Below are 8,428 nucleotides of genomic sequence, written 5' to 3'. Positions count from 1 at the left end.
CCAGCTGCTAAAGCCCGGATTCACTAGCTGATCACCGACACGTTCGTTGCTGGGTCATGTATGCCTGTCCCTGTAAGTTAGCGCCACTTTGGGTTCACGACTAGCCATGTCAGTCGGGGTTCTCTGTCATATGGATGCTAGCGGCACATCATATACGTGAGCCAAAAGGCATAAATGGTCCCGGGCCATGCAAGGTGGCACCCGTGGTAATACCGTGCGTGATGCCGCAAAGTGATATGATGTGTGACATGCTAGATTGGTGTGACTTAGGATCGGGGTCCTGACATAAAATCCTACATAAAACTTGCGGATCACTGAATATGATATGTTTGATTCCTTGCAATAGTGTTGCGATATAGAGATGATAATATGTGGGAGGCACTAGTGGATGATCGTGTTTAGTAAGATATTGGTGTTATGGTTTGTGATTCCTAAAGCATTGAAAGGTGCTTATGAAATTTCTTCTTTCATTGAAAAGTATGATGCTACTCTTTACAAATCTGAAAATATTTCCATACTTAAATATTGCTATGATAATTATGCTTCTAATTCCTATGTTAGACCATATATTGAGGACTCCTCTCCTGTCCAAGAAGAGATTAATATTTTGTAGGAGTCTACGGAAGAAGAAATTGATGACATTATGAGCTAACTGAATGAAAAAGATGACTAGTAGAGCGAAGAACAAAGGGAGGAAGAACTGATTAGCTACCCGTTCCCACCTTCTGATGAGAGTAACTCTTCAACTCATACATTTTTTAATTTCTCTTTGTGCTTAGCGAAGGATGAATGCAATGATAATTGTTATGATACCATTAATTCGTTTGAAATATCCCTTTTTGATGATGCTTGCTATGCTTGTGGCCAAGATGCCAACATGTATTATGCTTATGGAGATGAACTTGCGATAGTTCCTTATTTCAAGAATGAAATTGTTGCTATTGCACCCACACATGATAGTCCTTTGAATTTCCCAAACCGCCTTATGTCGGAGAAGTTTGCTCTTATTAAGGATTACATTGATGGGTTGCCTTTTACCGTTTCACATGATGATTTTGATTAATATAATATGCATGTGCTTGCTGATCCTAGTTACAGTTATTATGAGAGAGGAACTACATCTCCATCTCTTTATGTTTCCAACATGATAAAATTGCAAGAAACTGCTTATGCTATGTATTGGCCTTTACTTGATGTGCATGAATTGTTCTTTTATGACATGCCGATGCATAGGAAGAGAGTTAGATGTCGTAACTTCATGATTTATGTTGATTTTTGCTCACTCCTAAATTTACAAATCATTGTTAATTAAAATTGGCTTTGATATACCTTGGGATCAAGGTGGAACCATTACTTGAGCACTTTATGCCTAGCTTAACAACTTTAAAGAAAGCGCTACCAGGGAGACAACCTGGAAGTTTTAGAGAATCATATTATTTTGTTGAGTGTTTTTATAAACTTCAAAAACAGAAAAATATAGAGGGGTACTTAAAACTTCACAAAAGAAAAAGTGAAAGTGAGAGGGACGAGCATTTTCAAAGTGGGAGCTAGCCTTGAGCCTTGTTCATGCCCATGGAAACTTTGTGAATCTTAATTATAGAAACTTTTTGGCAAAAATAATTATCCCCTTGTACAAATCAATTGTATTAAAAAAATGGTGTGCCAAGATTTGCCTTTAGGATGATTAGATTGGTTGTTGGTATGTGTGGTGCAAAAATAGAAACTTTGCTATAGCGTGTGAATTTTTGTTTTTACTGGAACATCAAACGTTTCTAGAACTTTTTGTGCACTATTGCTATACAAATTTTTATGTTATCATAAGTTTCTAGAATTTTTGGAGTTACAGAAGTATGCTAGTGTTCGGATTACTACAGACTATCCAGTTTAAGACATATTCTGTTTTTGATGCATTGTTTTGCTTGTTTTGATGAAACTATTGGTTCTATCAGTGGTATAAGCCATGGAAAAGTTATAATACAGTAGGTACAATGAAAAAAAATATGAACTAGTTTGCAATAGTACTTATAGTAGTGATTGCATTATTATACTAACGGATCTCATGAGGTTTCTGTTAAGTTTTGTGTGGATGAAGTGATCAAAGATCGAGGAGGTCTCGATATGAGCACAAGGAGGAGAGATAAGAGTTGAAGCTTGGGGATTCCCAAGGCACGCCAAGTAAATATCCAAGGAGACTCAAGTGTCTAAGCTTGGGGATGCCCCTGAAGGCATCCCATCTTTCTTCAACAAGTATTGGTATGTTTTCGTCTTTGTTTTGTTCATGTGATATGTGCAAACTTGGGGCATCTTTTGTGCCTAGTTTTCATTTTTATTTTATGCACCATGATCGTATGAGATAGTACATGGTTGATTTATAGAATGCACATTGCACTTCACTTATATCTTTTGAGTATGGCTTTGTAGAATGCTTCTTGCGCTTCACTTATATCATTTGAAGTTTGGATTGCCTATTTCTCTTCACATAGAAAACCGATGTTTGTGGAATGCCCTTTTGCGTCACTTATATTTGTTACAGCATGGTCTTTCGTACAAAGAATTAAACTCTCATGCTTCACTTATATCTATTCAGAGAGACAAATGGAATTGGTCAATTGCATGGTTAGTCATAAAATCCTAAATAAAACTTGTAGATCACTGAATATGATACGTTTGATTCCTTGCAATAGTTTTGCGATATTGAGATGATAATATGTGGGAGGTACTAGTGGATGATCGTGTTTAGTAAGATATTGGTGTTAAGGTTTGTGATTCCCGAAGCATGTAGGTATAGTCTCTCGTTATGCCGGGAAGTTGGAGTACACTTTATCCTTGATTGTCTATCTTTGTGTGAAGGTCGGGGGCGCACGATGGTGAACTCCTACCAACCTACCCCCTAGGAGCATGCGTAGTATTACTTTGTTTCGAGGGCTAATAAACTTCTGCAATAAGTATAAGAGTTATTTATGACTAATGTGGGTCCATGGATTATAGGCACTCTTACCTTCCAAATTTTGCTAGCCTCTATGGTACTGTGCATTGCCCTTTCTCACCTCGAGACGTGGTGCAAACTTCGTCGGTGCATCCAAACCCCGTGATATGATACACTCTATTACACATAAGCATTATTATATCTTCCTCAAAACAACTACCATACCTACCTATTATGGCCTTTCCATAGCCATTCCGAGATATATTGCCATGCAAGTTCGACCGCTTTTGTTTAACTTGAGCATTCATTGTCATATTGCTTTGCATGATCATATAGCTGATATAGCATTTGTGGCTCACCCACCGTTCATCATTTTTATACATGTTACACTAGATCATTTCACATCCTACCATTGCCAGAGGCATTCATATAGACTCATACTTTGTTATAGGTATCGAGTTGTAATTTTTATTTTTTAATTTATAAGTAAATAGAAGTGTGATTATCATCATTATTCATTTTTAGAGCATTGCCCCAATGAGGAAAGGATGATGGAGACTATGATTCCCCCACAAGTCGGGATGAGACTCCAAAAAAAAGAAAAAAAAGAAGAAGAAGGGACATGCTAATTCCACACTTGTGCTTCAAAGTAGCAGCATGTTTTTTCACATAGAGAGTCTCCTATGTGGTCACTTTCATATACTAGTGGGATTTTTTCATAGTAGAATTTGATGCATACCCACTTAGTTTCATATCGAGCTTTCATACACATATAGCTCTTAGTGCATTCGTTGCATGACAATCCCTACTCCTCGCGTTGATATCAATTGATAGGCATCTCCATACCTGTTGGTTAGCCGCATTGATGTGAGACTTTCTCTTACTTTTTAGTCTTCTCTATGTTTACCCCTATCACCGTATTCTATTCCACCCATAGTGATATACCCGTGGCTTGCGCTCATGTATTGCATGAAAGTGAAAATGATGAAGTGTGTTAAAAAGTATGAACCAATTGCTTGGATGACACCGGGATAGTACATGGTTTATACTTTGTGTTCATAAGACAGAGCATGATTTGGATTTCATGACCTTAATGATCTTTAGTCGTTGTGGATGCTTGCTAGAGTTCCAATCATTAGTGCATATGATCGAAGTAGAGAAAGTATGTTGTGGGCCCCCGTTCTAGGAACTAGGGTACCCAAACATGCCTTCCTGTGCCCCACGATGTGCCTCCATTGACGGCCAGGTACGAACCATCTTCAGCATCGACAATACTAGACCATCGCGAGGGGCCAAGCCTCGTGTGGCGGATGACACCAAGACCTCCGGAAGGAGCGTCCTTCCCAGGTGGCCTGCTAAGGAGCGGAGATTCCTGCAAGCGCTCACCTCATGAGGTGGAGGTGACGCTAGCCAGGACAACCAAGGCCAGGTGTGCGCCAGCGGGTGTAGAGTGGTAGGTTTCCTCTTTGGTGCTATGGAGGCAAACAAAGGTGCAGACTGCCGAGGAATCAAGCAAATGTTACCGTTTACATGCAACAAGACCAAGACCGCCAGTATGGCAGGATGAATTTCATCACTGAGTCGACCACGACGTCATGACCAGAAGCTTTAGAGGTGAAGACCACCTTTCATTAGGATATGATGTACTACTTGTCCTCCTTCAAAAATTGCTACTGTGGGATCCTTTCTGGCCTAAGTTTTGGGGGAAGGAGGACCGAGGCCACTATAAGTATGGACTAGCCACCACCGTAGGAAGGAGGTTGAATCTCTTGAGCTCATATCCACCCCCACAGCAGACCTTGCAAGGTTGTTCTTCCTTGTACTAGTTCATCCTGAGCCCCCACGAGGATAATCTACCACAAAGCAGGAGTATGGTTTTACACCGCAAGGTGGCCCGAACATGGGTAAACTGATGTGTCCATTTCCTTTCGTGTTCATCAAGCTAGGCCATGAGAGCGACGAGTTGGCTCACTGGAGACGTTGAGTTCTTCGCACGCGAGGTAGGGGCATGTCGAAAGATTGCTTCATCATCTGCTGCGCCTCCCACCTCTCTCACCGTTTCACTTCCAGGGAGGCCTTCGTCCCACTCGGAGGCCAGCTGGGCACGTTCGAGGGCACCGTGGGTCATCGGGCCTTCATCCCCGCCTTGCAGCGGGTGTGATGGCCGCTGAAGTTCAGGCCGCGGTTGCCGCCACGATATGATGGCGCGGCGGATCCTGCGGAGTTCATCTACATCTATGCGGAGGCCATCAGGGAGGCCGGCGGTGACAACAAGGTCATGGCGAATTGGCTCCCTATGGCTCTCGTAGACATGCCACGCGCTTGGTTTCTCAATCTACCGGAGTCCTCGGTGGCTTCCTGGGAAGAGCTGTGTGGCCTATTCATCGAGCGCTTCGTGGCGCCAGCACCCCATGCCATCGCAGCCCTCCTCGGTGGGTCACAAGCGCCAGCCTCGGACCGCCATGTCAAGCAGTTCTTCTGCCAGATGGGGGCCTCCCAATCTCTCCGGGGGGGGGGCTCCGGGCTAGGCGGAGCCCAAGGCTGATCTCACCTTCAACTCCAGGGATCACCCCGAGACAACGACCGGTGCCGGTGTAGTTCCCATGTTCTGCACCCCCACCATCTGCGACGTAGCGGTCACCAGGACCCTCATCGATGGCGGCGCTGGACTCAATGTCCTCTCCGTGGAAGCATTCGACCTGCTCCATGTGCCTCATGTCCGGCTCCTCCCCACCAAGCCTTTCTTTGGAGTGGTCGGCGGCTCCACCTGCCCCCTGGGGCCGATTCGCCTCCCCGCCACCTTCGGAATGCGCGACAACTACCACATCGAGCTCATTGACTTCGACATCGCGTGCATCGGGCGCCCATACAACACCATCCTTGGGTACTCGACCCTCGTAAAATTCATGGTGGCACCTCATCCTTGCTACAACATCATGAAGATGCTGGGAAGCAGCAGTGTCCTCACCGTGACGGGAGACGCTGGGGAGGTGCTCACGGCCCTCAGGCTCACTTTCAAAGCCGTGGTGGCCACGTGACCAAGCGCGGGGAGCGCTCTAGAGGGCCCGGGGGCTACACCGGCAAAGAAGAAGTAATTGTTCTCTCAAGATCAGGCCGAGACAAAGCAAGTGTCGGTCATTAAGGACGAGGAGTCAGGCGCAACCTTCACCATATGGTGTGCCCCAAACAAGGACGCATTCACATGGGGAGCAACAGACCTGGTCAGCATTCCGTGTGGGGTGATGGAGCACCTCCTCATGGTGTGCCCCAACACGCGCCCCGTGAAGCAGAAGGCGCGGCTTCAAGCCCTGAAGAAGCAGTCATTCATCATTGGAGAGACTAACAAGCTATAGGAAGCCAGTGTTATTCGGGAAGTGCGGCACCCAGATTGGTTGGAAAACCCGGTTATCGTCCCCAAGAAGGGCGGAAAGGAGCGCATGTGCGTCGATTTCACGAGCCTAAAGAAGGCTTGCCCTCAAGACCCGTTCCCCCTTCCACGCATCGACCAGATCATCGACTTCACTGTCAAGTGTGATTTGTTGTGCTTCTTGGACTCCTACTTAGGCTATCATCATATCAAGATGGCAGTGCAGGACGTAGAGAAGATGGCTTTCTTGACCCTGTGCGGGGTGTGGTGCTACACCTACATGCCGTTCGGGTTGTGCAATGCTAGAGCAACCTTCCAGCGGCTAATGCACATGGCTATGGGCCAGCAGCTCGGGAGGAATGCAGAGGCTTATGTCGATGACATAGTGGTCAAATCCCTGGAGGCGAGGACCCTTGTTGAAGATTTGAAGGAGGCATTTTCCAGCTTGCGCAAGCTGAAGTTGCGGCTCAAGGCGGAGACGTGTGTGTTCGGCATCCCGTCCGGCAAGCTGTTGGGGTTCCTGGTGTCGCACAGAGGGATCGAGGCCAACCCAGAAAAGATCAAAGCAGTAGAAAGGATGAGCCCACCGCAAACCCTCAAGGAAATGCAGAAGCTGGCAGGATGTGTGACCTCGCTTGGGCGCTTCATCTCCAAGATAGGCAAGCGCGCCCTCCCATTATTCTTGATGACAAAAAAGAAGGGCCCGTTTGAATGGACTTTGGAGGCCGACGCGGCTTTCCGTGATCTCAAGAAGTACCTCACCTGCCCGCCGGTGATGGTAGCGCCTCGCCCTCTCAAACCCCTGGTGCTTTACCTGGCCGCCATGTCTCATTCACCCAGTGCGGCCCTCGTGGTGGTCAGCAAAGAGCACGCGGCCAAGGGTGTGCAGCACGACGCCCCGCACCCGGCCAAGGCATTGTGGCCTCGGGATGGTGCTCCTGAGGCCTCACCCACCCCATCGGGCGATGGGGCTCCTGAGGTTGGCGCTCCTGAGGCAACAGTAGCCCCACCAGAGGACAAGGTTCCTGAGGCTTCTTCTTTTTAGGAGGAGCAAGACCCGGGAGATGCTTCCTCCCGCGTCGAGCATCCCGTTTACATTGTCAGCACGGTGTTGTGCGATGTGAGGGCACGCTACCCCATGCCACAGAAGCTCCTCCTCGCACTCCTCATCGCTGCCAGGAACCCGCGTCACTACTTGCAAGGCCACCCCATCAAGGTTGTCTCAGCCTACCCCCTGGAGAGGGTACTCCGGAGCCCCAATGCTACTGGAAGGGTCGCCAAATGGAATATTGAGTTGCAGGCATTCCAGCTGGAATTCAGCACCAACAGAGTCATCAAGGGTGCGGCCCTTGCTGACTTTGTGGCTGAATGGACTGACGCACCTAGCCAAGAGGTAGGTGAGGACCACTCTCTCGTGCGGGGAGACGAGGCACCTAACGGTTGGATGTGTAATCGACGGTGCGTGTACACGCCAAGGTGCGGGGGCTGGAGCCATGCTCATCTCGCCTACCCAGGACAAGCTTACTACGCTGTGCAACTCCGTTTTCAGCACAATGAGAAGTTCTCCAATAACATCACTGAGTACGAGGGCCTGATCACTGAACTGAAGTCCACGGCCTCTCTGGGGGTAAGATGCCTCACCATCAGGGGCAACTCCCAGCTCCTTGTCAACTTCTCGAACAAGGAGTACAAGCTAGAAGACGAGCACATGGAGGCATACCTCAAAAAGGTATGCAAAATTAAGAAACAATTCTTGGGAATAGAATGGCAGCATGTGTCGCGCAACATGAACAAGGAGGCGGACGACATTGCCAAAAGGGTGTCCCGGCGGCTCTCCCAGGGGCCTGGCATCTTTGAGAACAGCTCCTCAGGCCGTCGGCAGCTCCCCCTACTGTCAGACCGGTGCTGCCTCAGGAGGAGTTGCCTCTGGCACCCACTTCAAGCACCCCAGCCTGTGGCCCGACCTCATGAGCTCGCCTCCTCCTGGCACTCGAGCATCAGGAGGGGTGCTCTATAGAGGAATTCAAGGTATACCTGCTTCAAGGCACCCTATCAGAGAAGGAAGAAGACCCAGAGCGGGTGGACCGCTAGGCCACCGCCTACTGCATCCAGGATGGTGAGCTCTACCAAAAGCA

Source organism: Triticum dicoccoides, chromosome 7B (genome assembly GCF_002162155.2).
Source record: "Triticum dicoccoides isolate Atlit2015 ecotype Zavitan chromosome 7B, WEW_v2.0, whole genome shotgun sequence".
Classification (NCBI taxonomy): domain Eukaryota; kingdom Viridiplantae; phylum Streptophyta; class Magnoliopsida; order Poales; family Poaceae; genus Triticum; species Triticum dicoccoides.
This window is presented reverse-complemented; position numbering follows the sequence as displayed.